Genomic DNA, 17,238 nt, shown 5'->3' with positions numbered 1-17,238 from the left:
GTAAAATATCAAGTCTTTTCAAGTAAACCGGTTCAAGTCCAATTCAAGTCCCAGGTCACTGGTGTAAAAGTCCAAGTCAAGTCACAAGTCTTAGAACATTTTTTCAAGTCAAGTCTAAAGTCATAAAATTAATGACTCGAGTCTGACTCGAGTCCAAGTCATGTGACTCGAGTCCACACCTCTGCATCTATGCTCTATGTTAATAAAAGTGCCTGTGTGACATCTGGGACACAGCTTTGACTAAGAACTCTCTTTTTGTTCTTACTTTATGGCTTTAAAAAAAAAAAATCGAGATATATATCTTATATCGCCATCTAGGTAAAAAATATCGAGATATGAATTTTGGGTCATATCGCCCAGCCCTAATATATACCATCAGAACAGTGTACATCACTGTCACAACAGTGTTTATTTTCATTCAAAGGCTTTATGATTTTTCCTATAATGGTGGGCCAGTCTCTAGTCAAAATGTCCGGGCCAATTTTCTGTCCCAGTCCAGCCCTGTATGCAGCTCACCTGCAGTCTGGTGTTACCTACATCTTCCTATTCAGAAGGCAGAATTTCCGAGTTCTGAGTACAATCGAAAGCACCACAACTGCAGTTTTTGTGTTGGATGTAAAAGGCGCACATGACGCTGTGACGTAGGCTAGAATCATGGCAGCAGTCAATGACGGTCCAGGCATGGGATTTCTCTCGTGGAAATATGCACATTATCTTTTCCTTTCTATTGGTAGGTGGCACAGTGCACTTGTGGCAAGTAAGCAAGCTAGAAGACTGGCAAAGTTATGGAAGAAACACATTAACAAGAGAATTCTGAGTAAAACCAAAGTTACTTTCCCTAGTAACTAGTTACTTTGAAAGTAACGAGTAACTTGAAGTAACTGAGTTACTTTTGAGAGAAGTAACTAGTAATGTAACTAAGTTACTATTTTAAAGTAACTTACCCAACACTGGGCAGATGTGACTAGGAAACTGCTTGCTGTGTCGTAATAAGCATGCCGAATTAAAGATAAGATAATAGTGATTTTGGATCATGTCAGATTTTCACATTCAGTATGCGTGACTGCAGAGATGAGTCACGCAACGTTAAAATGATAAATAAAAATGTAAGCGTATGCTGGATGGAGGACGTATACCCGGGTGGAATGCGACTGTATTCCAGCCAGGTGTTATAATCCCTTCAAACGTTTATTACAGAAACACAAGTAGGTAGAACACAATAAAATAATCGACTATAGAGATCGAAAAACACATTTCGTTCTCAATAAACAGTCATCATATGTAGACAGTTAAAGATGCCGCATGAGTTCATGTTAATCAAATAGGAAATACTGGTAATTAATGCACTTTCTAGTCTGAGTGATCACTCAGACTACAAGAGACTCCACATTTATCTGTATTTTCCAACAGCAACGACTGAAATAATTTTAATATCAGGTAATATGGGATGTCTTAATAATGAGACTGTTTATTATGAACTACAAGAAAAAAATTGGATATCGTCTCATGAGATACAACACTTGAGATACAAAGATATAATTGCACTAAATATGAGAGAATCATAATTATTAGATAAAAAGTCATCCAAGTCCTAAACCATAAGAGTTTCATTGTTATTGAAAGTGCATCAGTGTGCATTAAAAAGAAAAGAACTCAGTTTGCTAATATTCTCTGACTGTAAAGAAAAAACCTAATTATTATTAACTGTCTGGCAGATTTAAGCTCTTGTAGTTGATATGATGTACTCAAGAATGTTTTGTGTGTTTAGTGTTTCAGACGGGGATGGTGGGATACCCCGAGGCTCTTACTGATCCATCCTACCGCTGCCAGCTGCTGACCCTCACTTACCCTCTGGTTGGCAACTATGGTGTGCCAATGGATGAAGAGGGAGAGTTCGGGCTGAGCAAGGTAAGCGGTTATTTAAACTCCAGGTGAAAATTAATTTGCAAACTTATTAACATATTTAAAGTGGAAAAGCGAGTCAGGATTTTTCTTCTTTTCTTCTGTGGGACGGTTTTATCTGAATGAAAGAAGTCTTAACTCTGATAAAACACACTGTCTCATCTGTTGTTGTCTTGTTCAGTGGTTTGAGTCATACAAGATCCACGCTGCTGCTTTGATTATTGGAGAACTGTCTGAAAGTCCCAGTCACTGGAGTTCAGCCAAGTCACTGGACCAGTGGCTCAAAGAGCAAGGCATTCCTGGATTACAAGGTCAGAAACCCAGAATAAAAATGGGCGTAATTTAATTGGAAAACTGCTCAGCATCTGTAATATATATTAATGCATAAAATAATCAGATGCAAGCTTTTCAATTTAATGCTACAAACTGTTTCCATTTTCTTCAGGTGTTGACACCCGCTGCTTGACCAAAAAGATCCGAGAGAAGGGGACCATGTTGGGGAAGCTGATAGTGGACGGGACTCCTGAGGAAAGTATTCCCTTCGATAATCCCGACAAGAGGAACCTGGTCCGAGAGGTCTCCATGAAGGTAACCCACCAGGAGTTTTGTTACAGTCCCATCGAAGCTCTGCCAGCTCTCGAGTGCTAATGGAGGGCGTTATTTATGTTACTGATAAACTAGAAACTTGGAGATTTGATCTGTGGACCTAATTTTGTGAAGGTTTTTTTTAAAGCTCTAAAACATAGGAAAAGTTTAGCGCTCACACTTCAGCTCAAGTAAGAGGTTTTAAACTAAATAAAAAGCTTTTGTCTGTAGTTGTCTCAAAACATATTGTTTAGCAGGTAGCTTGCTGCTTGTTTTGTGCCTGTCAGATATTTAGATGTTTCTCTGTTTGGTTGTCTCCAGGAGCCAAAAGTGTTCAATCATAGCGGCAGCTTTCGTATCACAGTGGTGGACTGTGGCATCAAGTACAACCAGATCCGCTGCCTGGCTCAGAGAGGAGCCCGTGTTACTGTCGTACCCTGGGACCACCCGCTGGACACCGCCGGTCAGGAACGCGCGCTATGTCGGGGATTTTTTTCAGGGGAACTCGTACCACTTTTATCAGTGGTTACATAAATGATTGTTTCTCATCTTTTTCCAGATTTTGATGGTTTGTTCGTCAGTAATGGTCCCGGGGATCCCCAGCTCTGTCAGGCCACCATCAACAACGTGAGGAAGGTGATCTCTGTGGACCAACCAAAGCCAGTTTTTGGCATCTGTCTCGGACACCAGCTGCTCTCTCTGGTCATTGGAGCCAAGACCTACAAGATGAAGTGAGTACCTCAAACTCAACACCTCCGTAACCTGAAAGATAAATTGTTAAACTTTGATTCTTAAGTGATTTTAAACTTTTACCAACGTTTACTATCAAAAAGTAATGGTGCTCCATTATAAGAAAAATGTATTCAATTATTTTCAGTCCTGTAAACTTAACATGATTACTAATTTCTTCAATTTAACACACCTCTTTCTCTTTGTAATAAATTCGAAACCCTTCCGCAGGCTTGTTAGCCAGTGCTTGCTCTGGTGTTGTTAGCTGGAGCTGGACTAAACAGCAAGTGATTTAAAAGCACAAGAAAAAAATATCCTTCATGAGCAACAACAAAAAAAGATCCAGAGTGAAATTTTTGTGAAGGTGGATGGTGTGAAAACATTTTATTTAAATTTGTTTAAGTTACCTTTGCTCCATCTTTTTACTCCGGCCCCACAGCTGCACTGTTGTGAGAACAGCTGGTCAGAAGCTGAATTTCATGACCTTTGGTGGAAAGGGTGAGCACATGTGAATGAAGAACTCACTGTATGTTCTAGTGTAGATGTGGACTTGTCTTAAAGTTGTGAAATAGGACGTCCTCATATTTTGCAAGCCTTCTTGGCAGGATCATTGTGTCATGTTTTGGCTGTGTACAGGCAGGAGAAGGACCCAAATGCAAAACTCACGACAATGAAATTAAACTCAAAAAGCTGCTTTATTGCAGAATGGTATGGAAAACTAAACTGGGACATGGATAACTAAGGCTACGTTCACACTGCAGGCGAAAGCGCATCAAATCCGATTTTTCTGACCCTATGCGACCCATATCCGATCATGGTTTGACCGTGTGAACGGCACAAATCCGATATTTTCAAATCCGATCTGGGTCACTTTCGTATGTGGTACTGAATCCGATACATATCCGATGTTTCAGAAAGCGACTGCTGTTTGAATGGTCGTGTCGCATTAAATCCGTCTTTTACGTCACTGACACAAGACAGACGCCAATTATCAGCACCAGAGAAGCGCCCGAGAAGACACTGCGAACGCTTCCTGGCCATCCGGTGAAACTGTTGGGAAGACAACGTTGGAGAAACGTGAACATTTTATTTGTACTGTATAACACGCTCTCACTTTCTTTGTGAAATGCAGATTTTTGCTGTTCTCAGCACTCTGGCGTCTCCCTTATGATCACTAGAGGGTTGGATTGAGCGTCGTTGTTATGAAAAAGGCTGAATAAACACGTCTGCCAAATTCTGTAGCCATATCTATTATGGGAGACTTTGCCGATGGCAGCTTTATCAGGCTGAGTCTGAAGGTCGGAGTGGGCAGCATGTGTCCTGCTGGAATGTGGCTGGCATCCCATCAGACAGATTACAGGTTGTTTGTGGAGATTCTTTCTGAAAGACTACAAGTGTCAAACAAGTCGTCCTAAAATGTGCTTTGTCTGTACCTGGATGAACAATCTAAAGGCCAAGTTAATTAATGTCATGGTCCTGGGTCGGTGACCCAGCGCTTTTAGTTCGTTATCATTTTCTTGATGATGATTGTTTAAGTTCTGTGTTATATTCAGTCTGCCTCTGAGTCCGCGTCTGTATCTGTCTGTCTATGGTGTCACCCCATCTGTTTGTGAATCTGTCTGTTTAGTTCAATGTCTTGTCTGGTTCCATGTGTCTGAGTTTCCTGTTTTATTGTGAAGGTCTGTGTCATATGTGAGTGTGCTCAGTTTACGTTTCCCCTGTTCCGTCAGCTCAGATTCCTCCCAGCTGTGTTGCCCTCCTGTTTCTCATCCCCTGATTACTGGTGTGTGTATTTAAGCCCTGTGTGTTCTCCTGCCTGTTGCTGGTTTGTCTGTGTAACTCTGTGTCAGTCTGTTACCCTGTGTTCCACGGTGTCCTGTTCCTCGGCTGCTTCTCATCCTGTTGTCATATGCTCCCAGGTCTGTTATTTTTAGTTCTCCCAGTTTAGGTGTATTTAGTTATTTGTTATGCCCCACTGTTTGTTTGCCACTACACCTCTGTAAATAAAACCACCGGTATCTCATCCACTGCCTGCATCTTGGGTCCTTCTTCCAACTCCACGCGGCTCGCCTCGGCAGCCGTGACAATTAAAGCTTCTGCTATAATAATGCCTCATTAGAGGGCACCTTGGTTAAGCTAAATGTATAATTATAGATTTTGTTAACCGTGGGAAATGTCTTTTATCCATCTTTTAATTAGTGTGTTATTTCCTCTTGTTTCTCAGGTACGGTAACCGTGGACACAACCAACCGTGCATCCATAATGGGACAGAGCGCTGCTTCATCACCAGTCAGAATCACGGCTTCGCTGTCGACCCTGACACTTTGCCCAAAGACTGGGACGTGCTCTTCACAAATGCTAACGACCACACCAACGAGGGCATCGTACACAACACAAAGCCTCTGTTCAGGTAACAGTCGGTGAAAGATGGAGTCCAGTGGTGATTCACTCTAGAAGTGACTGGTTCTGGTGCCTTAAGTGCCTCTGTACTGGCCGGAAAAAACCCAATTAAATCATTTGTGGTCCCTTTCATCCAGTGTTCAGTTCCACCCAGAGCACATGGCTGGTCCTACAGATCTGGTCGGCCTGTTTGATGTCTTCATTGAAACGGTGAAAGACCATAAAGAGGGCAACACTGGAAAATCTGGTATTCCAATTTAACTTTCATTTTTTATCATCTTAAATGTTGTGGTGCATATTAATTTATTTCTAAATTACTTTACTTTGTAGTTTTCAGTAGTAATTGGTATTTAATAGTAGTAATGTAACTATGCCTGTGAAGAAGAGAAACCCTTGTAAGTCTGGCTTGTGTAACGACTAATAAGTAGCAATTTGTGTGATATTTTTCCAGTGAAGCAGCGTCTGATGGACCACCTCACTTTCACTGGTTCCCCAAAGGCTGAAGGGCATGTCAGATCCAAAAAAGTCCTCATCCTAGGCTCAGGTGGACTGTCCATCGGCCAAGCTGGAGAGTTTGATTACTCCGGCTCGCAGGTCTGTGAAACAGGAGCTATTTGGTCTTATTTTGGGCTGTGTGTAAAGCGGAGGGTTAATTCAGGATTTAAAGAAGAACACTTGAACGCAGAGGACTTTTTTTCTGTGCCTCCTGATGTTACTCTGCTCTGTTTTCCAGGCTATTAAGGCTCTGAAGGAAGAGAATATCCAGACTGTGTTGATCAATCCCAACATTGCCACTGTCCAGACCTCCAAAGATCTGGCTGACAAAGTCTACTTTCTGCCGATTACAGCAGAGTACGTCACTCAGGTATGGATTCTCTCTGTTGCAACTCTGTGACTGATGAAAGAAGAGAAACTGTGGACACAGTGAAATTTGTAGGTCAACTGTTTTGTTGTTTGTTTTTTTCGGATCAGTCAGTATTGACCCCAGATTGTGTTTGTCTAAAAGACTGAGGGGTCTCACATAATCACAGCCCACCAAAGAACACAGAGCAGTTCTGTACAGGTGTGTTTGAAGCTTTGGTGACTGTTGAAGGTAGTTCAGTCTTCTTTTGTGTCTGTATTGTAGGAATTGGGACAGTGGGTTCTAGGACAACCTTTATTTTTATTTCTTTACTGTGGATAAGATACACTTTTACGTGGTCCATCACTTTGTTTGGTTGAACACTTGAATGCAGCACAAGTGTTTAAAAGCAAAGGCAAAACACAAGCTTTGTGTTGCAGCCCTTAAATCCACGGCTCCATGGAAGTCATCATGTAAGATAAAGGGTGGTGCTGGTGGACTAAAGAGAGCTTGTTGCTCCACTCTGGTTTTTATATAGATGCAATATAGAGACAACAGCCAGTAATTAATTAGTAAGAGAGGAAAAATAAGAGTGCGGATTAATAATGATAATGAAAAGAAACAAGTTTGAGGACAAATATTCCCTCAGATTTTTACCTTCTTTGCCCAGGTTTATTTAATGTAGTTTATGTTATTATTTTTATTTCTTTTTAAATTTCAGTGTTCATAATACGTTTCTGTAAAAATGTGCTGGCTCAAAGATATAAAAATCCCTGCTCAGCTTTCTACCTGCATCCATCATACGGCAGTATAGAGTGGAAACGAAGAGGCTAAAAGGCTAAAACAGTAAAAAATAAAAGATCACTTAAGCTGCTTTTAGTTCAGTTGCAGACTTCCAAATGTCTTGGACGGGATGAAATTCCCAGTGTGAAATCCACAGAGCTGTTTGTCTCATTTTCATGTGTTGTGAGTGCTTCGTGTCATTACATCTTGTTGTTACAGGTGATAAAAAATGAGCGCCCGGACGGCGTCCTGCTGACTTTTGGAGGTCAGACTGCTCTGAACTGCGGTGTAGAGCTGACCAAGCTGGGCGTTCTGGAGAAATATAAAGTGCAGGTTCTGGGAACTCCTGTTTCCTCCATTGAGATGACCGAAGACAGGAAAATCTTTGTGGAGAAAATGGAAGAGACCAATGAGCATGTAGCTCCCAGTGAAGCAGCTCTGTCGGTGGAACAGGTGAGGAGACGTGTTCGCTTATAAATTAATAGCTTCTGGATTGTTTTTTGCCCCAGTGAAGTCTAAATTTATCTGATTAACTCTGCTGTAGGCGGTGGCAGCTGCTGAGCGTCTTGGCTACCCCGTCTTGGTTCGTTCAGCGTTCGCTCTCGGAGGCCTCTGCTCCGGTTTTGCCAACAACAGAGGAGCTGACCTCTCTGGTAACGGCAGCATTCGCTCACACCTCTCAGGTGCTGGTGGATAAATCCCTGAAAGGCTGGAAGGAGATTGAGTACGAGGTGGTCCGGGACGCCTATGACAACTGTGTGACTGTGAGTAAAAGGAGACCAGAGAACAAACAGTTTATACTCACTAAAAAAAACTGAGGGTGATTTAAAGTGGCTGTTGTTTCCTCTTGTTTAGGTGTGTAATATGGAGAACATCGACCCACTGGGTATCCACACTGGGGAATCCATTGTAGTGGCTCCCAGTCAGACGCTTAATGACCGCGAGTACAACATGCTGAGAAACACGGCCATTATAAAGTCATCAGACATCTCGGCATCGTGGGAGAGTGTAACATCCAGTACGCTCTTAACCCCGAATCTGAACAGGTAAGCATATATGTGAAGACCTGGGTGATGAAAAGCACAAATAGGACTGTGTTCACCTATAAAGTGGATCTGTTTTGCATTTCCTTATTTTAAAGCCAGTGACATGCTGTAATGAATAGTACAGAAAGTGTACGTATATTGAAATAAGCATGGGTGGTAACATGACTTGAAGTATATACAGTTTATATGGCTATAGGATGTACAGAGTGAGCGGCTGGATCTGCAGATAATGTAACAGCCAGGTATGTCAACGGCTTACATTTACTGTTTTGGCTCCAAAACAAGGTTGTAAAAAGTCTTTGCTATGTAAATCCTAGTTCAATAAGTTTTAAAAGAAAATTGTTTTAGGTATCAATGTGACCAAGTTCATTTCATACAAACCAGGAATAGATTTGTATGAATAGGCTTTATGTATCAGAACAGGCCTTTAAACAGGTCTTGTGTGCATGGGGAGCTGGTATTCCTGCTCCTGGTCTAATTCCCGTAATGTGTGTGATTGAATTGTATCTTCTATGTATAATGTGTTGCAGTACTACATCATTGAGGTGAATGCCCGCCTGTCACGGAGCTCTGCTCTGGCCAGTAAAGCGACTGGTTATCCTTTGGCCTACGTAGCAGCTAAACTTGGTCTGGGGATCCCGCTGCCACAGCTCAAGTACGTCTCTCAGCTTAAGAACGGCGGATAATGATCTAACAGGGGCATCGCTGCTTTTACAGAATGATGACATCCAACAAAGACGTTCCAGTATTCTGCCAAACTGAACATTTTTTAAAAGTGGGGTTTAAAGTATTCAAGCTTAAAATCAATTTTTGTATATTAAACGACCAAAAAATAATTGTGATGCATAGATGCCTGTAAAGTAAGGCAGCACAGACTCGCTGCCTTCACTGCATGTGGACCTGTTGTGCTTACCCTGAATAGTCACCCCCACAGTGTCACACAGACCCAGGAAACATGTAGCTAGTCAATCATTACACTTAAAGACATCTGATCATTGAAATTCAATCTTTTTTTAGTATAAACGTGTTCACAATTTTTCATCAGCAAAGAAATTTGGAAATGTTGGTGACAAGATGATATTCATCACCTGCACAGCTGGCAGTTTGGTTAATTTGAAGTTATTGTTTTGACAAAGCTGCAGAGGTGTGGACTCGAGTCACATGACTTGGACTCGAGTCAGACTCGAGTCATTAATTTTATGACTTTAGACTTGACTTGAAAAAATGTTCTAAGACTTGTGACTTGACTTGGACTTTTACACCAATGACCTGGGACTTGAATTGGACTTGAACCGGTTTACTTGAAAAGACTTGATATTTTACCCCAAATATAAAATTTAACATGCATATTATATAGAGATCGAAAATGTGACGTCATTCACGGGTAGAACCGCAAAGGATTCTGGGAACTCGTGGCAAGCGGTACTAGCGCACGCAGGCTTTCAATTAAAATCAGTTATACAGCGATAAAAAGAAACACAAAAATGTCAAGAAGCTGTTGTATTATTAACTGCAATAGCCGGTCGCATGACAGCCACGGGAAGCCGACGGGTAAAGAGATCGGTTGTTATCGGATTACGTCGTTGAAGAGAAATTGTTCAAGCCATGTTTCCGAAGTAACAAAGAGGCGATGGATGGCCTGGATTGCAGCCATTCAAAGATCAAATATAACGTCCCAGAACACTCCAGCTCACAGGTTAGTCTGCTCCAAGCATTTACACGAAGGTCAGTGTTTTTTAGTAGTTAACACGTCATTTTCATAACATAATTAGTGATATAGGTTACAAGCAAGTCTGGCGCTGAACAGAAATGGTCGCGCTATGCTCCTTTTATTTATTGTGCATAAATAGTGAATTGTCCTGACACAATATTGCGTTTCGCTTCTGTTATTATGGTACATTGACAAAAACATACTTTTATTCACAGGATAAAACAGGTTTTTTGTATCACTAATTGCCCAGTACGATTACAGCATACAATATTGTTGTCACTGCTACATTTCTGTGATGGGTACCAGAAATTATTTCCACCACTAATTAATTACCGTTGAGCTCAAAGGTCCTATTAATAAACTGTTAAGGAATGTGTATTTATGACGACAATTTGTGAGACTGGTAAACTTATGATACGTACGACGGTCTTTCGTTCTACACGGTGCATTTCAAGGTCCTGTACCCATCCGTCGGTAAACTGTACCTGGGCTTGTTGCAGTGACCTGAAGTTACTAAACTTCATGGGTGTATGCACTCACTCCAAGAACCGTATGATTATAAATATGCATATAAATATGCTAAGATAGCTGACTTCATCTAACTAGCAAATGTTGTCCAGGCTATGTTGGTGATAGTTTTTTCTTTTTTTTTTTTTTTTTTTTTTTTTTTTTTTTTAAATGTGTATGATATTTTTGTCATGCGATTTTAAAGCTGGTCCTACAACCGCGTCCAAGAATAACATGCAGCTTATCTCAGAACTGTCGGTGAAAATTATTCTTGGAGCTAGGTTTAATTGAGCTGCATTTTAAAGAGGTGCAATTTCACAATTTGTGTATATTTTCTACGTTCACTATTTTGTCATGTGTTGAGAAAAACACAGATTTAAAAATTACATGGTCTAATATTTACATTTAGCATATAACTGCAACATGCTTTTTTTTTCGTTTTCTTTTTAAAGACTCGAAAGGACTTGAAATTCAAAATTTCAGACTTGTGACTTTACTTGGACTTTTACACCAGTGACTTGAGACTCGACTCTGACTTACCTGACATTACTTGAGACTTGACTTGAGACTTGCAAAACAATGACTTGGTCCCACCTCTGTTTACTTGTTGGTGCCTTGCAGGAGGAGCCTGGGCCCGGTGGCGGCTGCAGGAGGAGCCTGGGCCCGGTGGCGGCTGCAGGAGGAGCCTGGGCCCGGTGGCGGCTGCAGGAGGAGCCTGGGCCCGGTGGCGGCTGCAGGAAGAGCCTGGGCCCGGTGGCGGCTGCAGGAAGAGCCTGGGCCCGGTGGCCAACTATCAGCTGGCAGAAACCGTTAACCGCTCGCAGGGCAGGTGAAATGGACTGTCCTTGCATGAAACAAGTGAGTCTGATGCCTTTTTCCCCAGCCATCTGACTGTTATTGTTTTGTGTAATATTTAGCTGTCATATAGTAAATCTAATCAGGGACTTTTCTTTTTATGATTCTAAGTATTTATTTTATTACAGTTACTATTTTGCATCATTTTGTTGTTTTTTTGTTTTTAAAGCTTTTACAATGCTTCATCATGCGCTTTCATGAGGTGACGTATCTGATAATGAGTTTTTTGGTGTTCTGATAATCTTAGTTTCTAAATGTGCCAAATGTAGTGTTTGTAATTCAATAAACTTTCATGGGAGAAAAAAAAAAAAGAAGTGTTTCAGGAAACCATAATAAAAAGTATAAAATACTGAAATGCCTATTATGGATATATTTGATATCAAGAAGAAGACAGATGTGTCGGTCGCGACACATGTTTGTTTCATATCAAAATGTGAAGAGACAACATAAAAGCAACAGGTGTTACTGTATTCTATCAGAACTGGATCCAGCAGAAATGTATGAACCTGTTAATGTGTTTCTTTTGCTTTTTTTTTTTTTTTTCAGAATGGCCTTAATGAAATTGACCAATAACCGGCCTGAGACGCCGTACTTCAGGCCCCCACCCATTCACATCCGGGTGTTAAAATCTTGCAACCAGCTAAAGGTGATTCAATTCAATTTTATTTATATAGCAGCAAATCACAGACACACAGGAGGATCAGCTGGGATATCCAAGATGGAGGGGTCAAACCACTGTTAACCAAAAAAAATACGGTGGCAACAATCACTGACGGAGAGACAGTGGCAAAAATTACTTTGTTTGAAGAATTCTCATCCAAAGTCAAAGAGGGCATGTCTTATATGATGAGGGGACATGAGCTGAGGGGCCAAGCGCCCCCTTATCTAATCAACATTACGGCGAGGACACCGTTTTTTAAAGCTCCTGCCCTTGCAGTCACAGAGGCCCTCATCACAAAGGCAGAGGAGCTTCTTAATCCACCTTCCCCAGCCAACACCATTGAAGATGAGCCCAACGTTTGGAGGGCTTATTATAGTGGAAGGGGAGGTTCTGGAGGTAAATATTTGTGGTTCCATCAGAACTGATATTGCTTTAGGTTTTCAAAGAAACCATTACTTTTTTGTCTTTAAAAGTAAAAATAATAATTTTTGTTGTTGTTGTCGTCAAACAAACACAAAATTGTGAGAACAAGATCAACCGCTATTATTTTGTAAATGGTTGTAGATTTATCATTAACAACAATAATAAAATAATAGATGTAGTAAGTCAAGAAAGAAGCACCTAGATGTACACACACAGATTTATGCAATCACTATAACTGACATTATATTTTAATTGAATTTTCAGTGTTCTGCAGTGAGGAAGGTTTTCGCAGGCAAACAACAGGTGCCTATACGAACGCTCCAGCTAAAGCAGGTAATGGTGCAACTAAAGTGAAGTATTGAAAATGGTGAAAATAGGCATATTTGAGATTTGTATTAGTTAATGAATAAATCTTTCTTTTTTTTTTCTTTTTTTTTTTTTTTGTGTCCCGTTTGGATCTATAGCCATCAGAATTGTTGTCTTAAGGCCAAGAAAGATGCCAAGCGGATTTATTTTACCAAGTGGATCGTCATGGCCTTGCCATATTGGTCCATTTGATTGACCTTTATTATAATTATGAATTTATTTTATTTTCAGTTGCTACAAACGGGACAGACATGACTGGAGGATAGGACAGGGAGAAAGAATGAAAGAAAGAGAGGGAGAGAAAGAAAACCAAATGGGAGAAGAGACGGTGAGAAGGGGGGGAAGAAAGGAAAAAAAAAAAAAAAAAAAAAGAAAAAAAAAAAAAAGAACAAAACTCCTGGGTCACCTGTATGGAGAAAAAAAACAGAAGAGAAAGCAAACAACAAAGAGCAACATAATAAATAAAAAAAAAAACGGCACCATCACAATAAACTAGCTAGCAGTAGATATCAGTAGATACTAAATAATAAACGATATTGTGCAGCACGCAAGATAGACAGCGCACAATGTGCTTTGAGGCAGCAGCCAAGAAAGCTGTAGTCCGCGTCTGTGAATACCCGTGTGTACACCTGTGTGCATACCTGTGTGGATCAGCATGCTTGCATTCCAAAGGTTTCTCCATGTAACGATCTGCTAGGGAGTGTGGGGAGCCACAGCCCCGTCCTCCAGGGCATGAAGCAGGTATGGAGGAGATCAAAACTCCAGACATCCAGAGGCCCCCAGAACACAAGAGACCAAGGAAGACCAACAGAGGGGCAGCCGCGCCACTGTCCCAGTAAGAGCTGAGGAGAGTCCCAGATGAGGGCTCACTCAGCAGCCGCGGAGCAGAAGCCAGGGGGAGTTGCAGTGACGCGCCCGTGAGCTCCGCCGGCAGCCAGCTGTGCCTGAGTGACCGAGCCCCAGGCCGAGAGGCCGGGGGCACCCCACCTCTGAAGTGGCCCGAGCGAGCCCCAGGCTCCAGGCCCCGATAAGCGGCCGCCAAGGAGTGAGCCGGTGTGTACCCGGACGCCCACCCCCAGACACAAAGAACCACCAACGCACCGACACCTGAGGGAGTCCGCCACTGGCAGGGGAAGTGGTGGTGGGTGGAGATAGGCCTCCAAACCTTGGAGGGCCTGAGATGTCCCCAGAGAGGTGGCGTCTGATACCCAACCTGACATATAGACACAGACATACAGGCACACACAGACACAAACATCCATTCCCACCCTCATGCTCTCATATGCACTTACTCCACACTCAACCAACATGGAGACAGACATAAAGAGACGCTGTACACACGGTCACACTCCCCAAGCGTACTCTACGAACCGGGTCTAGGTACCCTTGCCCCTGGAGGGGGGAACTGCACCCAGACCCAGGTGGTGAATAAATCTTTCATTCTGTCATGTTTGTGATTTCAGGATGGGCATACCATGACTGTCTCCTTGTGGAGGGAGGCATCAATTTACAATGTTCATGTGGGAGATCAGATAAAGGTCTCCCATGTCAAAGTAAACCACTCTGCCTATGGTGTACAGCTCCAGATGACCTCCTATACTAAGATTGAGGTATGAAGAATCCATATGTTTGTACCAACATGTAATAGCAATGTCATTTACCAAAATGTTTAGAATTATAGGTGGTCCAAAAGATTGACTCTGTTCATCTGGACGTAGCGTTTTCAGGTGGGAGAAACGTTTCGTCACTCATCCACGTGACTTCTTCAGTCTCAGCGGACTGCAGGTTTCTGAGGTCTTTGATCAGGGCCCATGACAATTTGTATATTATTGATCAATGAACTGACCTTCCAGCCTATTGTTCCTTCAGTGGCAAGACAAGGCAAGTTTATTTATATAGCACAATTCAACAACAAGGTGATTCAAAGTGCTTTACAGAGACATTAAAAAACAAAAACAATAAAAAGAGCATGATTTTAAATCGATTAAAAAAAACAAAACAAAACAAAAAACAGTAGATAAAATCAGTAGTTAAAATGTAAGTTTTGAAATTTAAGCTTAAAAGTGTGGATTTGGTGCTTTATTCAAAAGCAGCTGAGAACAGGTGAGTCTTCAACCTGGATTTAAATAAACTGAGTGTTTCAGCTGATCTGAGGCTTTCTGGGAGTTTGTTCCAGATATAAGGAGCATAAAAGCTGAATGCAGCTTCTCCGTGTCTGGTTCTGACTCTAGGAACTGATAAAAGACTGGATCCAGATGACCTGAGGGATCTGGAAGGTCCATACTGGGTCAGGAGGTTACTGATGTATTTTGGTCCTAAACCATTCAGAGCTTTATAGACCAGCATCAGAACTTTAAAGTTAAGACATGCACAACCACAAGAGATTTGTTAGGCATTACTTTATTTGCAAATTAGATTATTTTCAAACATAATAAATGTCTGCTAAGACATTGAGCAGTATCAGTAAAGCACATATTAGATTTTCCAAACACATGACTTACAACAAACCTAACTTCAATTCATTTTAAAAGAGTTTTTTCTTAAATAGAATAAGTTCAAGCTTTTGCAGCTGAAAAAAAAAAGGTTTGTATGTGTGAAGGAACTTACAGAAGTGTTTCAGGATAAAAGGTGAATCAAATAGACCATTAGGACAAGGCTGGGGTGGTCAATTTGGTAAAGGAAATCCGTTGGGCATCGCCTTTAGACAATAATTCTGATGGCAAAAGAGCCAAACGGGACAGACAAAAAAAAAAAAACATAAACTTTTAATCATTGTTTCTCTGTGGGCCAAATCATCTTCCAATAACAGCTTCTCAGATTTTCTCTTGCAACACTAAATTGAGATATAATCATACATTTTTCACACTGATGAAAGATAAAAGGTTGCTTTTAGTATTTAGATTTTTCCAGGCAGTATTTAAAATTCAAATGTGAAATGCACATCCCTAGTATTTCCCTTTGCTTAAACAAAAGGTCCATCTATCCCTCAGCCGGCACCCGCCACAGTACAAGTGTCCTTGCTGTTTTGATAACTGGATCCTGAAGGGTTAACATGTCAACGGCAATTCTTTACTGCGTGTCACCAAGAGATTAATGTCAGTTGTTCCTGAACAGGCGCCCGGCCCCTCGTCGAAACCAGCAGTGACCTTGGCCGCTCCGCAGTGAATGTGAAATGACTCCAATCAATGACAACAATGGGAACAGAAGAGCACGTTTTAATTTCACTTCATCAAAACAAAGAGGCACTCCCAATAACGCTGTTACAGTCCTGCAGCCTAACTGAAGAATTCAAACTGAGTGGCATGGTTCAGGGTTTTGTTTCTTTCTTTCTTTGGGATAATGACACTAATGATTGTGGGCACAAAAAGCTGAAATGGTTTGAAATCTCATTGTGTACTTTCAGTTCTCTGTTCCCAATCCCCCAGAAGACCTTAGAGCATTTGTTTTGTATCATTTCAGTTCTAAATTATCAGACATGGTGCCAACTCACAAAGTGCAGCAGGAGAATTGTATTATAATTTTGCATGTATCTGCTCAGTGATGCAAAAGAGAGAATGCCTTTCAAGTGGTTGAGCATTACCACAATAAAATGATTCATGGCAGAGTCTGTAACTGCTCACAGTTATAGAAATAGACACCTGGTTTTACTGACTTCTCTACCTTAGTACCACAAAGTGCAATTGTTCAGTTCAGTTCAGTTCATTTTTATTTCAAACATTTCAAACATGTGCCTTCACAATCATTACAAAATATCATTCCATTATTTGTTTGAAAAGGAGTAGGCTGAAGTATTTACTTATTTGTCCCTACCCCCTCAAGTTTTACCTCTCATTCATTTAATTTTTTTTTGTCTTAAATTAAACAAACAACATATGAAACATATGAAACATATGAAGTAAAACAAAACATAACATACATAAATCAAAAACAAGAAATTAGCAAGCCCCACCACAGTATAGTTTCTTTCATATGAAAAATACAGAATGTGTATATTTGCAGATACACAAGTTATGGAAAAACAACAAACCAAATCAAAAAACAAACAAACAAACAAAAAAATAAATAACCCCAAAAAAGAACCGCAACACCATTGCCAGCAACATTAACGTCCTGGGTTAACCCCGTTTTCTTCATTCTTATACTTATTTAAAATTAGGTTTTTATATTTTACTTTAAACTGTTTTATGTTTTGACTGTCTTTTATTTCTTCTGTTAGACTGTTCCATAATTTAACTCCTGCAATTGAGATTGACATAGTTCTTAAAGTTGTTCTAGCACTTTGTATTTTTAAATTCCATTTCCCTCTTAAGTTATACCCACCTTCTCTTTCTATGAACAATTTACAGATTTCTTTGGGAAGCAATTTATTTCTTACTTTATACATTATTTGCGCTGTTTTAAGCTTCACCAAGTCTTGGAATTTAATAGC

The 17,238-nt window shown here is 40.8% G+C and overlaps 1 long non-coding RNA gene and 1 pseudogene across 1 annotated transcript; one reads left to right on the top strand and one right to left on the bottom strand.

Annotated features, from left to right (window-relative positions):
* Window positions 1-1,018: 1,018 nt before the first annotated feature.
* On the top strand, window positions 1,019-9,222 carry LOC120720388 (annotated as a pseudogene).
* Window positions 1,114-3,934, bottom strand: LOC120720403. The gene is made up of 2 exons (XR_005692925.1): window positions 3,410-3,934; window positions 1,114-3,249 (listed from the first exon to the last, which is right to left on the bottom strand). It is a non-coding gene; the product is annotated as an uncharacterized LOC120720403 (long non-coding RNA).
* Window positions 9,223-17,238: the final 8,016 nt, after the last annotated feature.

This window comes from Simochromis diagramma, unplaced genomic scaffold (genome assembly GCF_900408965.1).
Source record: "Simochromis diagramma unplaced genomic scaffold, fSimDia1.1 OVJJ01000582.1, whole genome shotgun sequence".
NCBI classification, from domain to species: Eukaryota; Metazoa; Chordata; class Actinopteri; order Cichliformes; family Cichlidae; genus Simochromis; species Simochromis diagramma.
This window is presented reverse-complemented; position numbering and strand designations above follow the sequence as displayed.